Source organism: Rattus norvegicus, chromosome 12 (genome assembly GCF_021556685.1).
Source record: "Rattus norvegicus strain SHRSP/BbbUtx chromosome 12, alternate assembly SHRSP_T2T, whole genome shotgun sequence".
In the NCBI taxonomy this organism is placed as follows: Eukaryota; Metazoa; Chordata; class Mammalia; order Rodentia; family Muridae; genus Rattus; species Rattus norvegicus.
This window is the reverse complement of record NC_141545.1, coordinates 43,801,272-43,814,418: the sequence shown is the minus strand read 5'-3', so window position 1 is coordinate 43,814,418 and position 13,147 is coordinate 43,801,272. Positions and strand designations below refer to the sequence as shown.

General features: G+C 47.9%; 1 long non-coding RNA gene across 1 annotated transcript; it reads right to left on the bottom strand.

Annotated features, from left to right (window-relative positions):
* Positions 1 to 9,985: 9,985 nt before the first annotated feature.
* On the bottom strand, positions 9,986 to 11,857 carry LOC134481193 (uncharacterized). Its single transcript, XR_015634849.1, has 2 exons — positions 11,759 to 11,857; positions 9,986 to 10,263 (listed from the first exon to the last, which is right to left on the bottom strand). It is a non-coding gene; the product is annotated as an uncharacterized LOC134481193 (long non-coding RNA).
* Positions 11,858 to 13,147: the final 1,290 nt, after the last annotated feature.

Sequence of the window (13,147 nt, the reverse complement as noted above, 5' to 3'; positions counted from 1 at the left end):
GGTGGCCTGGGGTAAAAGCTCTAAGATCACCTAGTGGGAGTTCCCAAATGGAAATGCCCACAGCACTCACCGTGATACACACAGAAAGGCACTGGAGCCTTCCAAAGGCTGATCTGTAAGTTAAGCTTAGAAAACACCACACCCCACAACACCCCCCATCCCTGCAACTACTCCAGGGGGCCTCGGATGACGGAGTGAAGAACCTTCTTGGGTTAGGCCTTTGCCACCCTCTGATGGCAGACCTAATGCATACGTTTTCTCTGGAAAGGCGACAAAAAAGAAATTTTTTTCAAGAAAAAATTTAAAAAAAGGCTTAAAAAGCATCAGTTAGCATGGGGTTGTTTGTTCCTCCCAGTTTAGGGTACGATTGGATGCACTTATCTCCAGAGGTGTGATTTGCAACCTTTGGGGCGCGGTATTATTATTTATCAATGTTTTTCTCTTGGACTTCTGGATCTATGACACAGACACAAAGTAAATTTGTTTGGGGAGTCCCCTCACAAATTTGATACATGGACAGAAAGACTTCAAGCATCCTGGGTAAGGGCTGAAAATAGCCCCACAGGGCTGGACACTGGTTTTTCTGCCTGCTCCCTGTTTCCCAGTGCAAACCTCTGCTTGAGGTGGGAAGGCTGGAGAAGGGAAGGCTGGAGGAGGGAAGATTCCAAGTCTTCCCCGAAACCACTTTGAGGTTGGTGGGTTGTGAAGGTCATCCTGTGAGGGCAACAGTGACTTCTGGCTTCTGCAGTTGAAGAGCAGATTAAACAAGTGTCCTGTGGTAGCCTCTGAGGGTACCACCCCTGCCCCCCTTTCAGATACACAAAGATGGGATAAGGTCAGGAGAGAGGTGAAGGACCCAGCCAAGGCTCTGCTATCCACAGGGAAGCTTGTGGCTCTCCAGGCGGTCTCAGAGGGAAACCTGGAATACGGTCTCAGTTGCAGAAGCTGCCGTTTGTATTTATGAGACCTTCTCCTTGGGAAAGGAGATTCGGAGCTTTATGACATCCCAAGGATGCTCCCAACTTCCAAAGCTGAGTCCCCAATTTAGAACTCAGCCACGGACCACCCTCCCCACCCCCTTGGAGTTCCTGACTAATCAGATGGGGCTCTGGAGTCTGAATGTTGGATCCGAACCCTTTACTTGTCGAGAGACTTTGGACAAACAATTTAACCCAGTGGTTCTCAGACTGTGGGTCGCGACCCCTTGGGGGGTTCGAAGGACCCCTTTCACAGGGTTCATTCACCTAAGACCGTCTGAAAACACAGATATTTACGATTCATAACAGTAGCACAGTTACAGTTATGAAGTAGCAATGAAAATAATTTTATGGCGGGGGGGGGGTCACCACAACGTGAGGGCCTGTATTAAAGGGACACCGCACTAAGAAGGGTGAGAATCACTGCTTTAATCTCTCCGACCTCCGTTCCTATCCAGCGAAGGTGACTTTTAGGAGATGCTGTGGAGGAGGGGAGGAGGAGTGGAAGGCTGGAGACCAGTTGAATCTTTTCCCTGAGAGTTGGAGACCTGTCCAGGCTGAGTTCCCAGCCAGAAAGTTGTAGAATGCAGGCTGGCTTTCTTTCCTGAACCAGATGGTGAGCATGTAATAAAATAAATCTATATTGCAAGGCTATTCCAGAGACTGCGGTGTGTGGTACAGGATATATTCCCCTCTGGGCTGTGTGGGTGGATGCTTCCTTTTATTCCTAGGCTAGTCTCTGGACTATGAGTTCCAATCCAAGCTCTGCCCCGTGTTTTCTTGCTGGGCGACTTTAGGAAAGAGCCTTCCCCTCTCTGTGCACAGTTTAAGAAATGAATACTGTCGCTTGTTCTTTCGTTGTGAGACGTGAGGTCGAGTAAGCGAGTAGGTGCGGGGCACTGGGGCCAGGGAATGCTATATCGTCCCGGCACGTCGTAACAAACACATAAGCACACCCTAACACAACATACAAATCCTAAAGGAAGGTAAACGCGGTGCGTATAATACCCGATATTACGACGTGTTATATTGTATTATAATTCTGGGCACACGTGCGCGCTGAGAGAGACCTGCGGTAGCCGGGACTCGCCTTGCCTCTGTAAGGCCACTCTTCCCCAGAGCTTGCGGACTGCAGTTCCCCAGCTCGAGCTCCCCAGCGGCCGAACTTTCTCTTTCACCGGGGGCGGTGGCTCGGCCTCAGGTCTGTTAAAGCCATCGAGGGGAGGTATTTGAAGGCTCCGAGCTTTGGAGACGCCAGGGTTCTACCACTTCGGAGAGACTGCTAACAGCAAACAGGACTAGAAAGAAGCCGTGCTGGGAATAAGCTATTTAGCGCGGCTGACTGAGGCGGTGGAAACCACACCGTATAGATCTTCTAGAGGAAGCTAGAAAGGGTAGAAGATGGGGACCTTAAAGCAACGCTCTTCCACCTTCCCTTTCTGCTCCGCGCGGAGGAACAGCGATGCCTTCCGCCCCGGAACCGCACAAAGGCTTTGTTTGCCCAGTAACCAAACGGACAGCGAATAAAAGACTCGAACACTTTTCAACGCATCTACCCGATCCGGTAGCAGCGTGGGAGACGCGCGCGCCGCACCGAATCCAGTGAACACTGCAAGCAATTTACCCCGAAGGTCGTGCACACTGAGGGGACTCGCAAACCCGAAGTCTGGGGCACCTGAGTACGGGTTCATCTCAGGCGCGTGCTGTATGTACTTTCCAGGCTGTGGATAATTCACCCGTGATTGTCTGCGAACAGACCCTTGTTCACGCGCGCACAGTGATTCGCATGGGTCTCGTCGCTTTCCTATGGGAAGCGCGGTAAAGGCGCCCTTGCGGTTAGTGATTCAGCACACACCCACTTGCCTGGATCTAGGTTGTGAAAAGCGTGGGTCTCTACTCGGGAGCGTTCTATAGTTTAAAAGACAAAACTGTTCGCGTTTGCTTTGAACCCTGGGTGCGCTACAGCACGCTAAGCGGATTTTCCGCGGCGCAGCATCCTGTTGTCCCTTGGCTCGGGAGGGACCAGTGACTGGGAAGGCAAGAGAGCTGTGTTTGGTTTCTTATTCTTGGCTGCTTTCCTCACTGTTATTTGTAGCAGATAAGGAACTTCGGGAGACCGGGAGCCTCGGGGCATGAAGTGGGGGGTCCCTCAGCCAGACCCCATGAGTTTTACGGCCTGAGATCTCGGAGGGCCGAATCACAGGCAGAATCAAAAATGTGTAAATTATAGATTTGCCTTATAAAACAAACCCTAAGTCCGGCGGCTAAAGAAATGACGGCGACGTGGAGGGTTGCGACCACGAGTTGATGTGCGCCTGTTCCCCGCGCTTGGGAAGCCTCCGAGCTCCGGTACGGTACAGGAAAGCACAGGCCTGGGGCTCCGTCCCTAACCCGGTGGGCTTGGCGGCTACACCAACAGAGGACCTAGCCAAGCGTGTCCGCCTAAAAAGAACAGCGACACGGGGACCCTTGGCCTCCAGCCTGCAGCCAGCCGGCCTTTTAGCTCCGGCTGGCTAATTAAGTTTAATCGAAAAATATTGTTTATAAGGATAGCCCGGAGCAAAACAACGTTTAAAAGGTCGAGTGTGCGCGCCTCCGAAGCGGGGATTCCAGGCGAAGAATTTAAGAAACTGGGAGCGCTTTTCTGATTACCTCTCTCTTTAGCCTTTTGGGAGCCTCTGGTTTTCTTCTTGCTCCTAGATTTCTCTCTCTCTCTCTCTCTCTCTCTCTCTCTCTCTCTCTCTCTCTCTCTCTCTCTCTCTCTCTCTCTCTTCTTTACCCTCTCTTCCCCCACCCCACCCCAGTCTCCGTTTTCTTTCTCAGCCTTTTCCTTTCTTTTTCTTCTCCCACTTCCCGCCCTGCTCGTTTCTTTCCCAGTCTATGCTCGCTTTTATTTCTTCCTCGTATACACTATTTTAATTTAAACGTCTCTTGTACTGGGAATCGAACCCGAGGCCTCACAAATGCCAGGCGTTTCTGTACTCCCTAGCTACCTCTCCCGGATGGTTCTCTCTCTCTCTCTCTCTCTCTCTCTCTCTCTCTCTCTCTCTCTCTCTCTCTCTCTCTCTCTCTCTCTCTCCTTTCCTCATTGGTTGTAGGTCAAACATATCTTTTCTCAGCTCCCTTACAATAGTTTACACCTCTTTTCCTTTCCCCATTCAATGGTCTGGTCTCCATTTTCTGGCCCAGAACGTGCTGAAGTTGAGCTTAAACTTTCTCGACTGTGGAAAATTGGACTAGAAACAGAACCCATAGGCCTGGTGAAATTTAAAAAAAAAAAAAAAAGAGGAGGAGAAGTCTTTAATAACTATATCAAGAAGTCTTGTTTTGGATTACTACCATTCTTCCCAGGACAGGAAGTACAAGAGAGAATGGGGAGGGGTACAAAAGCTAACTAAGTGCCCCCTACTTTCCACGGTTGCCCACTTGGAGCCCTGGAAGCTGTTTATCAGCTTAGGTCCACCCCGTGCGTTATCACCCGTGTGCATACCAGCATCCTCCGATACCAGTTATCTGCTTGGGTCCCGAGTTTGCGCAAGCAGAAGTTTCAAGTTCCAACAAACCACTCAGGACTGAGCTCCTTCTGAGACCACCTAGTTCCCTTCCTGGATGACAGATTTCTATAATTTTTTTTTAAACTTTGAGTCCAGGGTCTCCCCTTCTCAACAGCTGTCCATTCATTGTCACATTTATTAGGCAAATATAAACCCATAAATACCCGTGAATGAAAAGCCCCGTGATCCGTAATGCGTTGCTGGGAGCTGCCGACATTCACCTAACAGCCTCACTCCTTTAAATTTTGACAAAGAGTGTGGGAATGCCACACGATTGGCCTTTCCCCTCAAGTGATGAGAATATTAACATTTGACCACTGTGCCCCCCCCCCCCAGGAATAGCCTCCGCCCCATCCACCTTTCCTAACCTCTCTTTACCACAGGCCTTTTTTTCCCCAAGGCTCTAATCACAGCCAGCGATTCAAATGATACTGGAAGAAGACCTAGGCATATCTGAGGCAGGGTGACCCTCCAAAGCACACCAGTTCCTTCACCCTCAATGTGCAGAAGCTTCCTGGAGATCCATGGGGGCTATGTGCTTCTAGAGATGGGGGGTAGAACCAGGTGGTCCTGTATATGACCATCCAGGGGTAATTTAAGGAGAGAATTTTTGGTAACAGCCGCACGGCTCATTTTCGGACTTCCAGGAAAAACTTAAGGCCACAAGCTACTGAGCCCTGTTTCAACCCACAGTGAGCCAGCTCTTTTGAAGTATGGATCTGGTAAGAAGATTGGTGTAGAGGATATTTGAAGGTCACGTTCAGCGCTGTTGAAGGTGTAGAGGGCAGGTAGTTCTACTATTGGGGGCAGTAGAGGCCAGCCATCCAGACTCGAGGTGATTATCCTGCTATGATCTCTCGTTTGTAAATGACCCATGGGGCAGCTTCCTGATCTAGAATGTTAGGATTAACAGCAGGCTGGCTAAGCTAATTATGCAAACTAGGCAGGGGCATATTGTTATGCAGATGATAGACCATTTAAGAGCATCCTCGGGGTTGGGGATTTAGCTCAGTGGTAGAGCGCTTGCCTAGCAAGTGCAAGGCCCTGGGTTCGGTCCCCAGCTCCGAAAAAAAGAAAAGAAAAAAAAAAAAAGCATCCTCAACTTGTCGAGGATGTGGTGGAAAGGAGTAAAAAGATGATTGGACTGAAGGCAAGGGGGCAGAATGGTTTTGGATATTGTGAAGGAGTGAGTGTGGTGGTGATGTGTGTGTGTGTGTGTGTGTGTGTGTGTGTGTGTGTGTGTGATGGAGACATCAAAGAAGGTGTTCAAGACACACAGCTACCGCCATGATCCCCTCTACATGGTCTGGGAGGGAAGTTTATTTTTGGAAGATTGCTTGCTTTGTTTCATGCTTGTCTTACCTACACTGTAAATAATTGTGTGTGTGTGTGTGTGTGTGTGTGTGTGTGTGTGTGTGTGTATTAGCAGGAAATGGCTGCTGCCCTCTTGTCCCTTCCCTGGCCTTCCCACATCTCCGCCTTCCATCCCTTTTGCTCTCCCTTTCAAAATAATAGCTACAGACTCAGGAACACTCATCATGTGCCTGGGCTGCGTCAATCGTTTTAAGACAGTTCATCCATCCTCGTATGGGCACCCGCAAGAGAAATATCCTAAGTCCCATCGTACAGGTGTGCACACCGAGGCCCGTCGAGCAGGTCTCCTGACGGTGTTCACAGACTTAGTACAGATGTTTTCGAACTCAAATTATCTGTTCAAACCAAATAATTACAATCGAAGTCTCCTCGGGCTCCCCTTCCTCCCACTTCTCCAAACTCCTCTGCCAGCGGTTAATCTCCACCCCATCTCTCGCCACTCACAACAGAAGCAACGAAAGGAAATTCTGGAAACAGAACAGCCAAGCCCAGATCGATGTGGGCCAACCTCTCCCCTAGAAAGTCAAAGGCAAAAAGTGTGGAGAGACACCGTGGATTGAAAGGTGGGATTAATGGAGCGGGTTAAATCAGACACGTCCGACTCTCGATTGTTCACAGGAAGCCCTCCTGTGGACCCCACAGGTTCCCGGTCCTGTCCTTTTCTCCGGCTTCCCTAACAGTTCCCATAAATCCTGGCAGGTCTTCCTCCCCGGCTCGGCCCTAAACCCTGATTGGGGTAAGAGAGTTGAGCTTTGGAAAAACCTTTTGCCGAAGATCCGGGTATGGAGCCAAGATTCCTGCAGGGAGCCCTGAGGCGCAGGCCCTCCCCTCTCACCAAATTTCCCCTTATCTAAGGATTTCGCCTCGGCAGGTGATACCTTCGAACTTCAAATGCATTCCTTTGCTGCCTCAGCAACACCCCAGGAAAATGCTAGCAATCTCTCTGTCCCTCCCCAGAGAGAGGCAAGTGGTCCAAGGCACTGAGAATCCAGGGTACCCAGTGTGCATTAGTTTCCTCTACTTTTCTTTTCTTTTCTTTTCTTTTCTTTTCTTTTCTTTTCTTTTCTTTTCTTTTCTTTTCTTTTCTTTTTTTTTCGGAGCTGGGGACCGAACCCAGGGCCTTACGGTTGCTAGGCAAGCGCTCTACCACTGAGCTAAATCCCCAACCCCTTCCTCTATATTTCTTTATTGCAAGATTCAAATTCTTTTATAAAGCTCTGCTCAACGAACTTATCTCCTCACTCCCAGTCCCCAGGTAATTTCTTCCAAGGTCATTTCCTTAATAGCTCCTTGGGGGTGCACTTTCCAGATCCGATCTGGGGTAGCCTCGTCTTCTTTGAATCCCGAGCCTTCAGATTCATTGTGCAATCACGGCTTACTGTAAGCCTGAGTACCAATGACTAGCACCACACGCCCATCTCTCCAGTTTAGTTCTGTGATCCTAGTGAGGGCTTCAAACTTTCTGCCTTGTTTTTATTTTATTTTATTTTTTAAATCTGTAAAATGGGCTTTCTTTCTTGGTACTAGCCTTAAAGTTTTCCTTTGAAGACTGAGTACAGTCACAGGTGTTTTTTTTTTTTTTTAACAAGGATGTTTTTTTTAACCAGCTCAAAAACAGTCACCCTAGACCTCTGATTACCACTAGCACTCCATTCTGTTTGTGTCACTGGAGCAGTGGCTAGAACAAGTACCTGGACTTGACTTCTTGTGTGTGGGTAGACTTTCAGGAAGGAGAGGGGCTGGAGAGACAGCTCAGTCAGTGGTCAAGGGCACCCGGTGCTATTGTAGTATTCACTCTCCAGGACCCACACGACAGATCCCAACTTCCTGTAATTCCAGTTCTAGGGGACTCAATGCCTCCTTCTGGCCTCCCTAGTGCCAGGCACTCATACACATAATAAATAAATAAATATTTTTTTAAAGAAGAGAAGTTTATATTAAGCTCAAGAACGTGTGGGGTCACATTAAAAAGTCGATGCTATTCATCTGCAAATGTAATGCTGTCCCATGAACTTCAGTCAACTTTTAAATGAGTATTTGGACATCAAAGTGCCTTCCCAAGGGCTCTGGAGAGATGGCTCAGCAGTTAAGAGAGCACTAGGTGTCTTCCAAAGGACCAGAGTTCAATTCCCAGTACCCACATGGCAGCTCACAAGTGTCTATAACTCCAGTTCCAGGGGGTCTGACACCCTTGCACACATATGCATGCAAAGCACCAAATGCACATAAAATAAAAACAAATCATTAAAAAAAAAGCACATTCCCTTTCTCCTAGCACCATGTATTTAACCAGATTTGTTAGTATTGCATGGAACAAAGAAAGACAGAATTCTTCTGTGGTCCAGTTGCTGTGTTCTCCTGGGTCTGCAGGATGGAGTGGGGCTCTTCTCTCCAGGTAGACCAGATGGACAGAGCAAATGACTTAGTAGTCCTTTGCAAGTTACCATATAGTTAGATTTTACACAACATTCTTGTATGTGATCATTAGCAACTAAAATTGCTCCTTCCTCTAAAATAAAAAAAAAATAGAGAGACTATAAGTATGCCTCTTGTAGCAACATTAACACAAACTCTGCAGAGTTTTTTAATGCCTAAAACTGTTTAAATATGGAAAAATACAGAGTCACATATCACATACCTACATTCTTGCACCTAGATAGAAAAAAAGCACAAGGCATGTTCAAATATGTTTGTTTTTACATTTATTCATTTAGTGTGTGTGTGTGTGTGTGTGTGTGTGTGTGAGAGAGAGAGAGAGAGAGAGAGAGAGAGAGAGAGAGAGAGAGAACATGTGTATGGAGGTCAAAGGAAAGCTCAAAGAAATCTGGACTCTTTCTACCATGTGGGTCCCAGGGATTGAGCTCAGGCTGTCAGGGTTGGTGACAAGCACTCTCACTGGCTGGCCCCTCTCATAGGCCCCTTCACTATATTTCCAATGTCCGCACTTGTGTGTGTTCACCTGAGCTGTCCCCACCCTGCTGGGTCTAGGTGTCTTCCCCTGCAGAATGGGAGCGTGCAGGCTAAAGCTGGTAAGGACTGGCTGACGCAGAAAGGGAGGAGGCTTCACCCTGAGCTATTCGGTGGAGTACACACACAGAGAGAGAGGCCATTTCTGGTACTTAGGCGGGGACACTGTGAACTGCCCTTAATCTATGGTAACACATCCCAGTCTTTGACACCAAGACAAACAATTCTTTGCTGTTGTCTATTTCACAGACTCAAAATAAGCAATAGGCTCTTTGGTTGTTTTGTTTGTTTGTTTGTTTGTTTGTTTGTTTTCTGTTGACACCCCAGTCAACTCAGAGAAAAGGAACAGAGACTTGAACTGTAGGATTGGCCTGTTCTGGAGTTGACATTGCAGTTAGCTGCAGGTGCCTCAGAAGTTTTGACTATCTCAGGAAGTCCAAAAGGAAAAATATCAATAGTTTCCTGCCTTGCAAAAGCAATCTGTAAGGAAGAAACACATAGGACACGGGTGGAGGCGAGGGTCTGCGTGAATTCCCACTGAATTACTTAAAAGACAAGACCTTGGGACCAATGGCTGGCGGTGTGGTTCAGCAGTCAGGCCCATACCCCACGTGCACATAGTATAGCTGGGGGTTCAATTCCTAGCAAACACACACACACACACACACACACACACACACACACACACACTTATTAAAAAAGAAAAAACAAAATCAAAATAAAACTCAACTTTCAAGGTGTTGTTTTTCTGTATGTTTAATTTTGCCAGACATGCAGCCACTCAGAGAGTTCTACCTTTGAAACCAGTTTACTTTCGATGGGGGCAGGGGACATACTCTGCTAGTGTTAATGGGGTTTTATTCCTTGCTGTGCCAACTTTTGGGGGGGTGCGAAGCCCTGAAAATTGGAAGGCTTTATTCTCGTCTATAAACGGATGTGGGTCGAAGAAAGAAATGAAGGAAAGAAACACTATGCAGACAGTTGTTTTTGCAAACAGCTGGCTCCAACCTCCGAAGCAATTAGCTGTTTTCTGAATAATTCCCTCCGACTGGCTTCGGTGTCTTTCTTTGTCTATTGGCCACTAAGGCCAAGATAGTAAAACCCCCAACTCACTGTGTTTAAAATTTTCTTTAATCAGTTATCAGCTTCTTTTTATGTCAAAAATAGCTTGCTGGTAGCTCCAGTCAAGCCAACTGGCTTCTCTTCAAACTGGTTTGTCTGAGGCTGGGCCTCCACAGGAAATACTCGGCTCTTACTCCTCGATGGGACCCCATTGATGTCAGCTGGAGTTGGGCCATTTTCTTGGGCTAATAAAGCCCCCAGAATCCAGGCTGAGGACCTGATGAAAGATGCTGGCTGCTTTCAGTGGCAACGGAACAATACAACATGTCCTGGAGGGGAGGGAGGGAGGGAGGGCTAGTGATCCAAACCTGCTTCCAGACAAGTCCTGAGGGTGTAATGGGTGGTTTGCATTTCCAGAGCTGTAGGGGTGGGGGGGAATGAATGACAAAATCTGGGGAATGATAAAGGCAAGAGGAATGGGCATATTTTTCAGCATAAATGATAAAAAATATACCTTGGGCAGAAGTATGACTCTGTTATTACTGTTACTGTCTCTTTCTTTCTTTCTTTCTTTCTTTCTTTCCTTCTTTCTTTCTTTCTTTCTTCCTCTCCCCCTCCCCCCACCCTCTCCCTCCCTTCCTCCTCCTCTTCCTCTTCCTCTTCCTCCTCCTCTTCCTCTTCCTCCTCCTCTTCATCTTCCTCCTCCTCTTCCTCATCCTCTTCCTCTTCCTCCTTCTCCTTCTCCTTCTTCTAGATAGGATTCCTCTTTTTTTTTTTTTTGGTTCTTTTTTTCGGAGCTGGGAACCGAACCCAGGGCCTTGGGCTTCCTAGGCAGGATTCCTCTTTGTAACAGCCCTGGCTGTCCTAGAACTTGTTTCCTAGACCAGGCTGACCTCGAACGCACAGAGATCTGCCTCTGCCTCTGAGTGCTGGGATTAAAGGCTTGAACCTGGCTGTTCTTTTCTCTTTTCTTTTTCTTTATTCGTTTGCTATGTGAGGGACAGAGTCATCATGTCTCAACCTTCTGAGTACTGGGATCCTGAGCTGAGGGCCACCACCGCACCTGGTTCTATTACTGACTTTATTTGGGTGGGGATTAAACAAAGGGAGAGACTCAGGAGATGGCTCAGAGGACCTGTGTTTGGTTCCCAGCACCTACATGGGATGGCTCATGTCTTCCTACAACTCCAATTCCAGGAGATCCACTGCTCCTTCCGGTCTCCAAGGGCACCGCATGCACGTGGTGCACGTGGTACACTCTGACACACAGGCATACACAGATAAAATAAGTAGGTTTGTCTTCTTTAAAAATATAGCGTGAGATGCGCTGACATAAGGTGTCCCCAAGACAAACTGTGATGGCTTCCTCAACCATTCATGAGCCCTTCCACGTCGGAGAAACTGCTGTTCTGCAGAACCCATTTAACAGTGGACCCTATTTGTGATTTTTGCCATGTTCAAGCTCTGTTCAATCATTTCACGGTCTGTTTTGAGACAGGGCCTCTTTTAGACCAGGCTAACTTTGAGCTTTGTATGTAGCCTAGGTTAACCTTGAACTCTTGCCTCCGATTCCTGAGCGCTAAAGTGCCAATGTTACAGGTGTGTGTCACGACACCTACACTTGGCTTTGTCCGAGTTTTTATTCATTTTTCTGAAACTGAACATCTACTTGGGACTCTTCTGAAGCGCGATTCATTTGACAACTCTCTCTCACACATACACACACACACACCCGTGTGTAATATATATTATAATTATATACATAATTTCTAAGGAAGTAGATACAAAGTAAATATACTGTAAACATCTTCCTTGACCATTTACCTGATTGTAACTGAAATCCCATGGGACACCTGAGGGTCATGATTTAAGAACGGAGGACTGGCTCTGAAGAGACCTGACCAAAAGCTTGGTTTCCACAACAACAGTGTGACTATGTCCAGGTGATCTCATAAACCTGTGTGAGCTTTAGTAAGTGGGGTAATGCCGCCTTGATGATGGAATCCTAAGACTTAAAAGAAGACTGGCCATGTTGAGATCTGTAAGGTGCCTGGAAGGTAAAAAAATGCTTCTGGGCTGGGCGCAGGGTGGGGGTAGGGTGGAGCGTGGGGGGTGTGACTCAGCTGTAGAGTCTGCCTAGAATCCCCCTGTGAGGGCTCAGTGTGAGAGAGCCCTGGCGTCCCCTGACCCCCTACGCATGCGCATGCGCATGGTGGTCAGCCTCCCTACACATAAGGGGGTCAGTGTGTACTTAGATCTAACTTTCAGAGGGTGACAGAAACCTTGGGGGTGATGACAGGGCCTGGGCAGGAGCAGCGCCAGGGTCATCCGGGTGAGCTCACAGAAATTCTCCGGGAATATAAGAAAACACCTCCCGCCATCTAATCTCCAGCCCGAATGCAGTCAGTTTTTTATAAAGCAAAAATCGTTCTAAAGAGCTTCTGGTCCGTGTGCATGGTGCAAGATGTGGCGAACGCTGTCAGACGGTTCTAATGGGAATCGAGTGCTCGCCTGTGAATCTGTTCTCAGCTACTCTCTCTTGGAAAATGGAAATGTTATTCCCAGCATAGCCAGGGAGTGCCCACCCACACCTTTCATTCTGTCACTAGGAGGTTATTTATAAAGTTTAATGAGTCCCACGCACACGTCCCAGTGATCACCATTTCACAGCAGTCTTTGATACACAACTTCTCCTGAAGCTCCGGATGCTGCCGACAGGGGAGGGGAGATGGAACCACTCTGTGCTCTTTGTGTAAGAAAACAGACAAAGGTCCTCTTAGTGTGAGAACACCACTTCCTAGTAGCCATGACACTGCCACTCCCCAAGGGAGGCTGGGAACACAAGCAGCTTCAGAGTCAGAGAGCCTGGTCTTGTGTTGGTGGGACTATCAAGAGGACCAGGTTTTACTGATCTTTGCACACCTACTTCATGAAGCAAGCAGTGATCGTTTGGTATCACACTGGCAGTATTTAGCAAGACCCTGCTTCATTCAGCTCTCAGAACCCCCAACTGACTCACATTTAAAAAGGGCAGCAGATAGGGAACCCGGCTTGTAGTTCAGTGGGTAGAGCACCTGCCTAGTATGAGCAAAACCCAGAGAGGTATAAACTGGTCGTGGGAGAACATGTCCTGTAATTCCAGCACTGGGGAGGCAGAGAAAGGGGGATCAGGAGTTCAAGGTTATTCTTGGCTATGTAGTTGAGTTCAAGGTC